Below are 16,153 nucleotides of genomic sequence, written 5' to 3' on the forward strand. Positions count from 1 at the left end.
ATGAATTCAACGTATGTTTTAAATTTGAAATGGAAGTAGTGGAAAAGTGGGCGATATTTGGGTATAAAAGGAACGAAATATTTCAGGAAAGTTCTTTCTCGCTCGAGATTCTGAAGAATAAACACAAATTATAGATCGCATTAAAAGCAATTGGATAATAAGCAAGAAAGACCAATTAATCGAGTTTTCAGCTGTAATTTCTTGAAAAACTATTAAATTCACAGCAAGACCCTCATGTTTACAGCAGTTGTTGTAGATCCAGTATAGAAAATGTTGCTGAGTTTGCTTGCATATTTAATAACACGAACGAAGTTGCCGTCATGGCTTGCTCAGTTCACTTTTTTTATGAGCCCCTACATGCAATCTTCTCATTCGTTTTTGATTGTTCAGTGGAATCGGATGTTAATAACGAATTAGTGTAGTAAATTAATGAAAAATTGTCACAAAAGCCTCAAATAGAGGCATTAAATTAAAGATTCTCATAGTTGTGATATGAAAAAAATGTGCAAAGTGAAAAATCATTAAATAAAATAGAGAAAATTGATAAAGAAAAACTGTGAAAGTAAAAAAAAGAGAGAAGATACGAAGAAAAATTACTTAAAATAAAAATATTAAGCCATTTTTTCAATAAATAAAGTGAATAAATGATTGTATAAATTCTATAAATAAGTGAACGCTTAGTGCTATATAAGAATATTAAAAAAGGAGTGCTTAAAGTGCAAAAGATTTAAATAAACAACAAATTTATACAAGTAAGTCTTTTTTTCTCATTTTTTATCGATACTTTGATACAGTCGTACTGTCTCACTCTGACTAATGTAGAGTATTACTGGCGACCAAATGAAAACAAAATGTATGAAAAATAAGAAACAAAGAAACGAGAAGAGAAAAAAAAGTAAAATTTTGATGATGAAAGTGAATGAATATTCCATACGTATTATTACTATTATTATATGCTGAAAACAAGTTATAAATACATGTATACATGCTGCTCTTTTGGAATTAATATGACTTTGCAAACTTACCTTACTCACAAAAAAAAACGCAATATTTCATATATGTACTACGTCTATGCTCATTGAATAAAAAGAAAATATGTGTGTATACATATGAAAAGAACATAGTACAAAGTTTTTTATGTCTATTTATGGCATTAGTAAAATGAGAAGTTGTAATTTAATTAACTAAATACTAATAGCAGCAATTTTTTATCATTCCTAATAATATTATAAAGTCTAAGCTCGTATAGCTTTGAAATGTTAAACTGTATAAAAAGACATATACAATCATACGTGGAAGTTACAACTTTTGAATAAATTAATTTGAAATTATGTTAATTTCTGTATAGAATAACTGCTCATAGTAGTCACAATATGTGGAAGTAAGTAACATCTTCACATATGCGTGAATTTTTTAATTTCCTTCAAAAGCTGAAATTATTGAAACGCACACAAAATACGAAATTGCTGTATACTATACACAATACATATCCTCGTCACATGGTGTCAATAAAATTTGTAATACGAATATATACAGTACAGAAATATTATTGCAAATCTCACAAACTTGAAATAAAATAAAATTACATTTCGATGAATGTATGTAGTAGTAGTGTACGTACATTTTCATTATACGGATATATCTGATTCAAGGTTAATTATAGCAACCACGGCAAAATACTTTTTGCTTCCCAAAAAAAGCCATTGGCTTGGCTGGGTCAAAGTTATACACTAAATTGTCTTAAAACTCGTCATTGCTGGTTGATCATTATCGCATACAGAAAGAAATAACATTGTGGTATGCTGTACATTAAGGCCCTGATGAATGAAAACGAAAATTACAATGTCGAGTCGATGAAGGAAAACGAAGACATAGAAAAAAAAATAAATTGCAGTAGGAATATTAGAAAGATTAAGCATTGAGAATAACTCATTTTATGCCTGAACGATTGGTGAAATGAAGCGAGGTAATGTTCTGACGATGAGAAATGTAAATCACTTCAAATATTATGTATATATAAAGCATACAAATACATAAGACGAGATCTTGTGAATTTGAAAAAAAAGAGTACATATATATGTATAAAAACATATAAAGAATGCTGTGAAGAAGCGATGATAAGAATAAGAAGAAATGCTTTGTTGAGGATATATGTACGTATACATAAATGTATGTAAAAATTGAAAAAAGAAATCGAATATATGTATAACATTTGAAACGATGATGGTTAAAAAAGACAAGAGCTTCATACCTCAAACCCAATAAGTGATTTCGTCAGTAAAATGATATGGTGAAAAATTTGATCAACATTATCATTCCTCTCTCTGTTCAATTTCCTCAAAAAAAAAAGAGAGATGAATGTGTAAGACATTAAAATTGTAAATTGGATATTCCTTTTTATTCTTTGGTCTCCTATGTCGATGAATTATACATCATCATCATCATTTATTCCAAACTTTTTATATTCTTGTTGCCATTTCCTTTTGCCTTTTCAATCAGATAATACCAAATTTCCATAGATTCATTTTCCACTGCTAACTTACTTAAAAAGCTTCAATGTTGGAAAAGGAAAACTTTCCCATTTTTCTTTGTTGGCATAAAAAATTGCCTTTTTCGTTCTATTCTTTTTTATTTGTTTTATATTCTTTACAATTTTTTTTTTTCATACTCATGGCAAAATTGAACGAAATTTTTCATCATCACCAGTAATTCTCCATCTTGGTTTTATCTTCTGGTGAATAAAGAGCCCGTCTTCTGTTTTTCTTTTATTTTATATTCACGCATACATTAATGTGAGAATGAAATGGAAAGAAGAATATAAAAAATCTCGATGATTGTTCATCATTCGCTGTTAATCTAATTTCGCTTTCTTTGAGCGATGAATGAATTGCTGTCTATATTACGAAAGAGAGAAGAAAGTCACAAGCGATATAATGTATTACGAGATGAAGTAAACGTAGCAAGAATTACATGACGACAATACACACATATAAATAACATGATAGATATACGTTGAAACTTTCTGCTAAATTATCCATATAAATCACTTTGCCTTTTGGGCAAATAAGCAATTTTGCATCTACTTAAATTGGATTATTCTATTGAGAATTTTCCGACTTTCTCTTTCATTCTTTCTTCCTTGATCGATTCCTTCAATAATGGTTATGTATACATAAATGATCTCTTTTATCAGCTACTTTGTATTTCCCATTTATGCTATTCTTCCTTTCCGTTCCTTTCTGTTTAAATTAGGGATTCCTGTTTGTTCTAACTTCCAGGTGGTATAGTCTTAGTAACTTTTGATGATGTAGGAACAAGAAGACAATTTTCAAATCTAAGTTTTAAATGAATTTGGGTCTGTTCTTGTAGACTATTCTTGCTTCTATCCCAGCTACTTATTATTCACCAAAAACAAATCTGAGTACTTCCGATTAAGGATCCCTAAACTATATTTTTGTTTCCTTAACCTCCCAGCAATCATCATCTCTTTTATTCACATACACACACATAAAATGAATAAACAAATCTTTTGGCACTGATGGGATTGAGAAATGAGTTTCACATTCGTATACAATAAATTTCTTATCAAACCATCCATACAGTACCTATAGCAACCTCAACAACAAAAAATAAAGAGAACAAATGTTGTACAAAAACGACAGAAATATGGAACAAAGAGAAAAAAGGATGACACATCAGTCAAGGGGGGCTTGTGAGTTGTTGTTTTTTTGCATGTTGGATCTTTTGTCGTAGCGTGCGTATACATTTCCGTTTATGAATATGTTAAAAAAAATGTTCAATTCTAACTTTGACTCACGTATAGGATTTTTTGTTGCTAGAAGAATTGCCAAAAAGTAAAGGGTTGAAAAGGAAAAATCAGAAAAAAATAAAAATAAATTTTGTGGGCCATGAAAGCTTTTTCTTTTGTTTCAAAGACATGAAGTAAGAATTGGGCTGAATCCACAAAATATTTAATTTATAGTGAATGAATTTCCTTCCTACCATTTTCATTGAAAGCCTCTTAAGAATTTTATATTACTTCATTTTATGGATATATCTATTCTTTCATTAGTTTTAACATAGCAAATTTAGGTAATGTTTGTTTAACAAAAAGGTTTTGTGGCAGAAACAATAAGAGTTTCTGTTACTATTTTTATCATCGCATACACAGATGATGACGAATGAATTTTGATATGACTCCCTTCATTTCAAGCTTGACTTCTTTATCGGATAAGGGTGAACATTCATTTCATTTAATCACACTTCCTTTTGTGAATAAAAACACAAAAAATTAATCCAGAAAAGCTTAATAAACATTTTAGAGACATATGTGCAATCCTGAATGATGAAAACTATAGCTGGATATAAAATATTTTATGATCAATTCTTATGAAATGTTCCTACAAAAATATATTCCCTACCTTAGACAATATCATGAGGTTGTGTAAAAGTTTATGACAAATGTGTATAATAAGATCGTGGGAAGAGTAATAAAGTATTTGAGTTGCTTAAGTGTCTTTTGTAGTGATAAAAAATTCAAGATTGGATTCTAAAAATAACAACGAATACGAGAGCTTTTCTTCCACTGGATCTATATGCTTTATTAAGAAAACAATTTTATTCTTTATGCACACATATCTAGCCAAAATATTGTGAACCTAATTTATTATAATTGGATATCTTAAAAGTTCATGAACATCAGCATTATCATCACGAAAGAAAAGCAAGAACGACGACAAAGTCGACAAAAAGAAATGAAGAAATAAACAGAATAAAGTCGAAGTTTATTTAACATCAATGACATTTCTGACTTATAAATCCCTATGCCGTGAGCGTAAAAGAAACAAAATTGACAAAGTGAGTGAGCGTATGCATCTACAACTGTACGTATAAGTCGAAAGCATATATGAGCATATAAGATGTTGTTTTAGTATATAAATAAAGGGAAAAAATGAGAGATAGGAAGATATAAAATGCTGATAAAGGAGATACTTATGTACACATATTTCGTACAATATATAATGATTGAAGAGAGCTGTCATCGTAAAAATAATGCTGTGGATAAACATTTATATCATTAGAATTCTTTATGTACTTTGTGCTTTTTTTTCTGTTTTTCTTATAAAGTCGCATCAAATGGAAATTCCTGTAATTCTTTATATGTCTGTAATATTTTTTCGTTTTTGTTTCTAAAGCAGAGCACATAATTCTTTTGTCTGCTTTACAATGTCTTCTTGGTTGACATTTCTATTCTCTTATCTCATCTCTTTGTGAAATTCTTAAAAGTATTCTTTAAATTTCACAAAAATAGACCGTAAAAAGTAAGCGAAAAGCGATTCTCAGTAAATGAAAAAGAAGTTTAGGATGACATGCAGTAGCTTGGCATTTAAACGACTTGTACTGAAATGCTTGTTGAGAATATTTCAACGGTTATGTTAAATTTAAATATGTAACAACAATTAGTTGATTTCCCCTTTTTATGGTTGTTAGTCCCCTCAATAGAATATTTAGTTTGTTTTCTATCTCAAGACAATAAAGATCATATTCAAGTAGCAGAAGTGATTTCAATATCTAACTTGCTGAAGTATCTTCTGCAACCTGATCAGCTAGTCAGCAAGACAAAACGAAAGTATATCATATCATCCATAGAAGCACAAGTAAGCAAAAATCTCAATGTCTGAACAGTAACGAAAAACGAAACAACAAAAGTAGCGGTAGTAGAATGAAAGTGAAAAGATTCAGGTTTATTTTTACGTTGAGTAAACAATGAAATGAAAGAAAGAAAAGAAATATATATCAAAGCAGTGCTGCTGCTTGCAAAGAAATTTTACGGCTTTTAACTAACACCCACAAAAATTATTGTACATTACAGCAACTTTTTTCTCTACATTATCTCTCGCATGAACGGTCATCAACCATTTCATGATGAGAAAAAGAAATTAAGAGAAACGAAGGAGGCCTTCAGTTGGGTTACAAGTCTATGAGCTTCTTAGTTCGACGATCTTTCCTTTTTTCCTTATCTACTTATTTTATGAATATCCATAGATATTTTATAAATGTGCATCTAGTTTGTATGAAGGCAACCAATACAATAACACAGGCGTGATTGCCTTTCATAAATTCAATTTCTTCCCTTTTTTCTTGCGTACCGTCATTCTTGATGTGAAGGCAAGAAAAAAAAATCAATAAAATCAAGCGGAAAAATGAATGAGAAAAGTTTGCTCCCCTTCTATTCATCTCTCTTGCTCACATTCCTTTATGCCTATGAAATGAAATGAATTGTAAAAAAATTAAGACAGTTGAGCAAAAACAAGAAAAAATGATGAATCTTTAATAATTTTTTCCTTGTTGTATCGAGGGAAGGAAGACTTCATGCCTTTTCGACAGTAATCAACTATGTGATATTTCCTCGTCATTGAGCAAGCCATTGCTGTTTTAGGGCTTATTAAGCTGTCCTTTTGATGGATATTCAAATTTTTGATGAATTATCCTTTGAAGTTGCAGTACATACAACTTAACGTTCATTTGAAATTTGAATAATATTTATTGTACATTGTTGAAGACCCCTTTTCCTACAAAGATTCATTTTGTATTTGAACTCCGAAGAATAAACAATTTTATTAATAAATCTAACTGATAAATGGCAATTCAAAACATATTCTCATGCTAAAACAAATGATTACTGTACAATCTTTAGCTTGACATGAACTGTGTGAAATCGGAAAAAGAAAAGGAACTGAAAAGCGCACAAATCGTTAGAGAAACCTCGTTTAACGAAAGAGAAAAGTATTAAAACAGAATGGCAATTACAAAAGTCACAAACAGCAATTGGATCTTTGGCAAAAAGAGAAAAAAAAAAAACTTTTCCAACATTTCAATTCTCTTCCCATTTAAATGACTTGTTGTGTTATATTGTATACACGAAAGAGATATTTCCATGTAAAACATGTCAAAAAAGTTTGCTGTGATTGATTATTATTTCGAGAAACTAATGAGACCACAAGAAAGTTTTTCATGAAAGAATACATCTTATTATGGAAGCTAAGAAACTTGGGACAACAACAAAAAATGCTAATTAAAAAAGTATTTCCGTTTTTGTGGTCAGACGAAAAGTTTGTTCTGATTTTTGCTGAAACAACCATTTCGAATAAAATAATTAAAAAATCATTTTTCAACATAAACCACAATTAGAAATTTCTTGGACTTCCATTGCTTTGCATAAAACAAGAAAAGGAACAAAAGCGAAAACTCATCATGCGGCGATAACAATCTTTTGCGTTTTATAACATAATAACTTCTTGAATGGATGTTGAATTAGTGCTGTTTTTCATAACGTACGCCAGTGCTGTCCAAACTGTGTGCCGTAGCACACTAATATCCACTATAATTTAGAAATACCATAAACCGCATGTCATGTGCCACTTTTATCATGGCTTATCGATGCCGTGACACAAAAAAGTTTGGACAACACTGACGTACATATATCCATAAAGTATGAAATAAAAGCACACGTAAAGAGGAAATTAAGGTGGTAGCTGAATTAAAAATTAAATTCTAAAGTTAAAGAAAAATCATGTAAAGTGATGGAAAATCAATAATCTAGCCTAGCTTGTTGTTTTGCCAACATCATGTTCAATCTGATATACATACATTATGATGATGGTCGCTCTTAACCCCTTTTTATATGTATGCTTATCAAAATGGACGCTATGGAAAGAACTCATTACATGCGGGTATTTTGTGTATGTCTATAGAATAAAATTGCTATTTTGTTACTTGGATAGGCGACAAAAAATTACTGTAATAACTATGGCGATTTACCAAAAGATTATGTATTGAATATAGGGCATTTTTCTGCGATACTCACTTTTTCTATAGAACTCAAATCCTTCATGAATGAACAATAATGCTCACATTTTTGTATGCCATTACATTTACATCCATATTGAAGTGAAAATGATGATGCTTTGCTCCTATTGTTATTTGTAGAGGCAAAAATTGAAAAGAAATTGAATAACCACTTGAAGAAATAAATGTATGCATATATACGGTATGAATGCAGTTCAAAGTCGAAGCTCCGCATAAAATTCTGGGCTTGGTTGGTTTCTATTATTCAACACTTTATTTATTCTTATACATAATCGTTGAAGAAGAACTGAAAGTGCTAAAGGAATGGGAGTAGAATAGTCTACAGGATATAAGTGCATTGGACGTATTCAAGAGACTGCTCAGTTAGTTAACCTATAAATTAATGTCAAGATATCGTGGTTCCATAAGAGACAATGAGTGCATTTATATGGAACCATGATGAGGTCATGAAGGTTTAGTATTGTTCAGGATACCTCCTTAAATGAGTAGGCTTCCAGTTTTCAGTTGTACATTATAGTTCATTCAAGGCTGTAGATCTGCAGTTTTGAACGAACCCTAAATAATTCCCACCCAAAAAGGTTCATACTCTTAAGTTGAACAAACTGTCACCCTTAATTCTCATCTGGTTCCAAAACTACGCTAACAAAGAATATGAATAGAACGTTTGCATTTGAAATGGCAATTATTCATTTAAAAAAAAAAAGCAAAGCGAAAATTTTTCTCATTCTTCGCATTCAATTATAATTGCTCTGAAAGGTTTTTGCACCCAAACAATTTTCTTTTTCAGAAATAACATAGCATTACCCTTTTGTATATTCACAACGTCCAAATAAATAAGCACATAAAAACATATGGTGTTTGTAGTATTGCTATGACTCGTCTTCTTATTGCTTCTTTTGGAACTTATGCAGCATTAAAATTTGTGTGCCTACATAAAAAGAATATACATAATAAGAAGCAAAGAGATTAAAACTTTTTCTCTTGCAGTTTTTTGTGTCTGCTCATTGATTACAATATTATGTAGGTAAGGGTTGGAAGAAAGCCCAAAAATTGTCACATTTTCTCTTTTACCTAGTCTCATTCATTCTTGTCTTTAATGGAAGCTTATATCGTAATTGTATTGGAACAGTGGTGTACAACATGTGTGTCGTGGCACGCCTTTGCGGTCAGCCTCGACTGAAACCGTACACGATATGCGATTCATTGCATTTCATGGCATACTAGTGTGCCACGGAACAAAGGTTGCTCATCACTGCCTCAGATGATGAGGATGTTGTTTGGTTGAAGAACAACGATGCTTTGGTTTCCAAGGAGAAAGTGTTATAAAATAGTTCTATAAGAAATAAGGTTAAAGTTGTTAAAAAAGGCATTTTCTGACTTAATTATAAAATAATAAAACTTTAAAGCCTTTTCTATGCTTCAATAATACAACATGCTGCAGAACAGCAAAACATAAAATAAAAAGCATTCTGAAATGAATACTTTACGGGACTTTATGAGGGGTGAATGAAGGAAATTTTCTTCCATTTAAGACTTTGCATAGATTCTAAAAAAAAAGGCAAATGACTTTCCGTTTATTTCCTTTCTTTCCCTTAGCTCCACCATTAAATAATTCTTTAACTGCAGCAATACAAATTTCCATTTTCTGCTTCTATTACCCTCTCATACCATAATTAGGATTTTATAAAATCAATAATCGGAATGAATGAAAAATGAGGCATTTCATATAATTTATATGGATTCGTTTGAAAACTTTTTTCAAAATAATTAATTCTGATGCCTTTCTATATAGGAATAATGTTATTTAATATTTTTTGGAATGATATTTTCAACTAGATTATTGTAATTGAAATTGTTTAGCTTCCTCATTTCATTTAATGATAATGATAAAAGTCAGTTATGGGCAATCTTTTGATTTTCATGGCACACTTTGGCTGTTTGCTTCGAACTCGTGTCGCGTCACACAGGCTTCTTATCACTATTGTGTTGCGTCACACAAGTTGCTGTCACTTTTATGTTGTGACACAAAGGTTGCATGTCACTAGTTTCTCGCGACAACACACAGGTTTCTTGTCACTAGTGTGATGTGACACACATGTTGCTTAACACTAGTGTAACGCGACACACGAGTTGCTTGTTACCAGTGTGACGCGACACACAAGTTGTTTATCACCAGTATGCCGCGTTGCAGCAGTTGCTTATCACTAGTGAGTCACGCCACATAAGTTGCTCACCACTGATCTAAGTAAAATCAGGTATACTTAATTTAATACTTTTCGACTACTTTAATGGATTAATCATTGTACTTCTTAAAAAGCTATTATTACTAAATTGGTTCAATCCAAAAAAGCCAATACTACATTACAACAATTTCGAAATAATATAAAAGTATTGAAGAACATGCCACGAACAAATAAATTGACAAATTCAAGGTTCCGTTTCATGATAGCAATTGCCAATAAAATCATAAGTTGTATGAAAACCCCCGAAGATAGAAAAAAATGCTTTTGTGTACGACAGTTGCAATTATCATCATCATTAACATCATTCCAAAGGCACACCACTAATTGTTTTTGATTTCATTATTATCATTATTACGATAATAGTCATGTTATATTTTTATATGTAGTTGTTCATATTGTTGCTTCTTACAACTTATTTTTATGTGTATATCTACAAGTCAGTGACGTTAATAAAGAACAAAGAGTTGACTTCATTATTTCTTGACGACATTCACATAAAACACTTAAGAACCGTTTCTTTAATGAGATGCTTCATGCCCTTTTTCTCTGCCTTCACACAATTTTTTTTTCTTTTGCTCCTTCGATGAGCTTTTATCATTGAAAACAGAAGAACAAAAATGTAATGCGATTATGGCGATAATTACACAACTCGAATTCTTTTTTTCTCTTTCTCTTAAAATGTTAAAGGATATAAAAAGGCTGTTGTCTATGGTATGAGAATATCATTCATACAGATATGTTTGGAGTGGGAATTAAGGTTTGTGCGAAAAGTTTTTTACTAGAATAATGATTTTCGTAGCTTAATGATAAAATTATTTTTAGTCATGCCAACTTTTTTTTTTGCTGCTTCCATTACAAAAGCTTCTAACCCTAAAAATCTTCATTGTATTTGCCAGACTGTGGAAATGTTGAAATCAACAGATATTTTTATTTTTGAAATTTGAAAAATAAATAACCGGTAATTTTTGAATCTGAAAAGATCGTTATAAAGCTCATTTTTATAACGGTTAAAATAAATTTGAAATTTGTAACGTCCTTCGGCATTTACAAATCCTTCAACACTCAATGTGCCACAGTTTGGCTTTGGTAAAGATTAAAGCGAGTAGCTTAACGACATGAGCAAAAAGATTATAAAATAGCAATTATTTTCTCAGATGCTTAAACATTTTTTGGCAAGGTTGAACAGTTTGAAAAAAAGAAGTGGGACAAACAATGTAACTTTTTGCGTGAAATATTCAGCTGCTTTAAGGTTACATCGAATTTTATGTACCAAGTAATACCGATTGGCACATTTTATTACTACATTGGATATTATTTTTGCGTCAATTTTATGCTGAAATGCTTCCCCTGACATAAAAGTTTGTCATCGCTTTAAAATTGAATTCAATTTCCAAGAAAAAAAGTTTAAAAATGTCAGTTTTCATCGGAAAATGTTTTGAAACTGGTAACATCTGTGCGAACAAAGTTGTCGTGTACCAAAAAAAAGGTTATGAACAGGATTATTAAAAAGAGACATGGATGACCTCTCATTAATTAAAGCAAATGTAAACTGACATAAACTTGTTCATTTTAATGTGTACATAAATAGCGAAATTCAGTGTTGGAAACAAGTAATTACTTGAGATATTTTCCCATCCATTGATAAGGCTCAAGTTGTTGTTTGTGTCTATGATGTATGAGAATTATTACTTAATATTTTTTTCCCTTTCATTTGAAATGAGCAACATCAGAATCAAGCATTTCATAATATTTTATGGCTTCCTCATTTCATGCTTCTATGTGGTGTTGTTGATGATGATGATAGGGCTACGACCAGAACAAAAAAAAGCTATTATATGGAAAATGGAAAAAAAATCCATAAAAGCGTCGAAATAGTATTGATTAAATTGTTGTAGCAAAATATGTATATGATTGAGGGTGGCAGCAGCATAAAATAGAATATCGTAATCATTTTTTTCATGGGTCTCATTTTGCCTGTTCTATAGGACAATTTTCCATCCGTATCATATTTAATTTAGGGCGAGCTCGCTTAAATAAATGAAAAATTATTTGACATACAATTGTGATTTTTGTCACTGTCCTCCCACTCCTAACTGATAAAAGAAAAATGAGGAACGCTTTAAATAGCAACACATTTAAAAAGCAGGGCGCAATCATTATTGCTTCTGATTCTAAATGCTTTTAAAGATATTTGAATTTTTCTTTCACTTTCTTTTGGACTAAGCCATCCAGCAGTTATGAAAAATGATGAAACATTATACCGTATCATGCTTTTTTACGGTGATCTAATGCAGAATGTTATGAATTAAACACGCACATGAGTGATGGTATGAAAATGGGCGTAAAGTTTTGATTTTTTATCACGAATCATTTTTTCTACATCAGGGGTGGACAACCTTTATATTGCGACACCCTAGTATGCCAACATTACTATCAAAGTGTGCCATGAAAACTAAAAGGTTGCCCAACACTGTCATACATTATTGAAATTATGTCTTGAAATTTGATAAATTCGTCAAGGCACAAAAACTGTAGATTTTCAATATGAGTAAGGCATTAACATAAAGGGATATTACAGAAAAAGAGTTATTAAGGTCTTGTGCAACCGATGTGTGAAAAATTATCATATTTTTAGCATAAAAGCTTCGTAAATTCTACTACCGCATTTGCGCATATGAAAAAATTCCTTAACCAACTCATATACAGAAGATAATATATGTGGTTGATCAATTTCATTATGAGTTTCATACAAAAAAATTGAAAATTTTCCAAAAAAACCACAAAATGTTCACATACCGAGAGTAGAATGTTTTATCATAGCTCGTTAAAAAAATTGGAATATTCATGATTTTCTACTGTCTTTATGGCATGCATGAATAAAATTCATAAATTCATTTAATCTTTTGCAAGAAAAGTAAAGAGATTAAGCACACATTCATTTGTAACTACCCAAACCACAAAGTAACAAATCATTCATGTTTATGAGAATCACCCAAAAAAATTTAATTAAGTCTGTTCTTTTACAAAAAAATGAGAAAGTGCTTGTTCCTACTGAGTGACTTTAGCGCATTTATGTGTTGAATAGAAAATAATATTTGCAACGGTTTTTGAGAATTTAAATTTCTGAGAAATGTTTTCATTCGCAGCCAACTTCAGGTATGTTTACAAATGAAATGTGAATGAAATTAAAATCATTAATTATCCAATTTAGGAATGATTACAAGATTTAAGAACAACGGCAGCCGACTTACCGGAAAAAGTGTTTTATTAAGCTTCCAAAAATGCTCTAAAAATGAAAGTTCAGCATTTAAAGTGGGCTTGTTTATTTACCTCATACTATTAATTATAATGACTATTTGTATGCTGCTTTATTTATTATGGATATTCTTCTTACTTGAATCTAAACAAAAAACTTTGTATCTTCTCGAATTCCTTGGGTTTCTTTCTGGAATCATTTTGCTTTATTATTATTACGCTTTATAAATTTGATTAAAATTTTCTAATACATTGAACATTTTTTGAAGAATCATTAAAAAAGTAAACTTTGAACTTAATTTAATACAGTAAAGGAATCAATATTCAAACCATGTCATAAAGCTCATGACTTTGATTCTATTTAATTAATTTGATTCTAATTAAATTTTATTCTTTTTATCTTTCTAGGTAAGTTTATGATCTCTCACCTGTGTCTGCTGAACTTTAAGAGGATTGAGATGTCCTACTTGGATTTATAACCTCAAAATTGCTATCTGTTCAAAAATTCTTAAGGTATTTAAATGAAAACCACAATTAAAATTGCTCAACTGCCAAGGATATCCTGAATTTTGTGCTACTTGCTGGATATATACCTTATAGCTCCCTTTACAACCTTTCTTTGCTTTTCAATTAATTAATTTTGCAAATCATCAAATAACCAGTAAAACCAACGAAAAATAATTTTCGTCTATGAAAATATTTGAGTTTGAGGAGGCAAAGCGTGACTTCAAATCAACCTTTTTACTATTAACATTTTCCTTCAATGTATTCATAAAAGTTACGTTTACATTTTGCGTTTATCCACCATGATTGTACCACACTGATTTTCATATATGCCTCAAAGGATGAATGGAAACAGCAGAGAAAGAAGTAAAAGTAAATCTTTAAAAAAAAGTTGCAGCATTTCCTCATGTTATAATTTTTACGACTTATCATTTAAACCCAATCTCGGTCTCTATAACGTATAACATAAAAGTCAGTCGTTTAGCACGATTACGCCATTTTTCTGCACTGTAAAAATCATGCTTGTGATTAATTAATCTTTTAATCTTCTCACTGTTGTACCAAGCTAGTTGTGTGATAAATGAACCGATTCGGAACATTTGCTAACATAATTTAAGGTGAGAGTGAGAGTGTAAATTTAATGTAAATTTCTAATCAATTTTCAACGTTCCGTCACAATGTAAGTTGTATTCTGTCTTTGTTAGGCAACAAGCACCAACCAAAATAATATGAAAAATTTCCAATTCCATGCAGTGTGAAAAAAGTTTTTTTTCTCAGTTGTCGCACACGGCAAATTCACATTTTGTACGTCACAATTCAGCTTAGATTTAAATTTTAATAAATCACGAGCACATAAAATGGAAATGCTATATATACGTACATTATTTAGAAATGACTACATCGAGTAGCTTTGATAAAAAAAGAGAAAAAATATGGCAACATAGCAAAATATGCAAAAATAATAGTAATAATAATAATAACAATATTTTAAGGTGTGATAATATTCAACTAAACAATTTGTCGTTAGGCAGCGATGAGAAATGAAATTGAGCACGTCAGGAATATTAACAAAACTTATTGTGCAAGGCTTTAACATATGAATATTGTGAAATAAATCCTCGCATGTTGGCATACGAAATGCATAAATTTAGCTCTACATCCAACATTGGCATTTATGCCTCAAAATATTTTAATGAATTTAATTACTAAATCAGTCATTAGATGAGGCTATTTCCATAAAAATCCGCAAAAAAAAAAAACTTTCAAAAGTGTGAGTTCTTTGAAACTCATTGTGACATGAAATCAGTTGTTTTGTGTTCTATACCCAACCCAAGTTTCATTTATTGTATTTTAGAACAAAAAAACTTTTCACGCCCAAATTAGAAACGCTTACAAAACAGCAGAATGAAATGAGATTTAATTGTATTTTGCTTTTCAGAAAATAATTCTTTATTAAAATTGTATTTACGTCATTATGTTTTGAAATGATTCGAGATTGGTTTCGATGAATTCGAAAATGATTGCGAAAAATTCGGATATTCAAAAAATATCTTGTTTTAACGTATTTTTTGATTTTTGAAATTTGTTACAAGTATTCAATATGGCATAAGCATACTGCGATAAGATAATTTTTGAAATTAGATCGAGGATTGTTTTAAATTTTTAAAAACTTTTTCATAATAATTTCAAGTACAAAATATACCGGAAATTATATGATTTATTGTTATTCATTCAAGGTTGCTGAAAAAATTATATAAATCAAAATTCATGTGCTAAATTATTTAATGAAATGTGTCTGTTTTAATAATTAAAAATTGTCTATGCATATCTACCTAACTCATTTGAATTAGTTTTAATATTAATTTGCCATATATTTGTAAACCTGTTAAATGTTTCGAGAAATTTCTTATTTAGTTTGGCGCAATTTGCAAATTGATTTCTCTCGGCAAAAGATTTCACAGCCTCCACCCGTGAAGTTTCAATTGAACTATTGTCAAATATAGCAACACCGACTTTGAAAATTCAAATGCGGAATGAGAAAGAAAACCTAATTCTTCTTTTGCTTCAATAGTCTCTTTAACAATGAACTACATAAAACGTATCATGCAATCTATTTGTGCCTTTTTTGAAACTCAAACTATAATTTTAAATTTCAAATGACTAAAACGTAAATTCAATAAATATTCTATGTAAAGCTCTAGCAATTCTAGCATTTTATAATGCAATTCACTTTTTGAGCACTTGCATAGAATTGGAAATATCACAAATCATCAAAATATGTA

General features: G+C 30.2%; 1 protein-coding gene across 2 annotated transcripts in view; it reads left to right on the top strand.

Annotated features, from left to right (window-relative positions):
- Nucleotides 1-371: 371 nt before the first annotated feature.
- Nucleotides 372-16,153, top strand: part of mura (murashka) — a 55,542-nt gene continuing 39,760 nt past the window's right edge. For both annotated transcript variants that reach the window (XM_070634719.1, XM_070634720.1), the window contains exon 1: nt 372-752. The gene's annotated coding sequence lies outside the window, so the exon portion shown is untranslated. The remainder of the gene's footprint in view (nt 753-16,153) is intronic.

The sequence above is a fragment of the Chironomus tepperi genome, unplaced genomic scaffold, assembly GCF_022539635.2.
Source record: "Chironomus tepperi strain 1889 unplaced genomic scaffold, CSIRO-AGI_Ctep_v1 contig_85, whole genome shotgun sequence".
NCBI classification, from domain to species: domain Eukaryota; kingdom Metazoa; phylum Arthropoda; class Insecta; order Diptera; family Chironomidae; genus Chironomus; species Chironomus tepperi.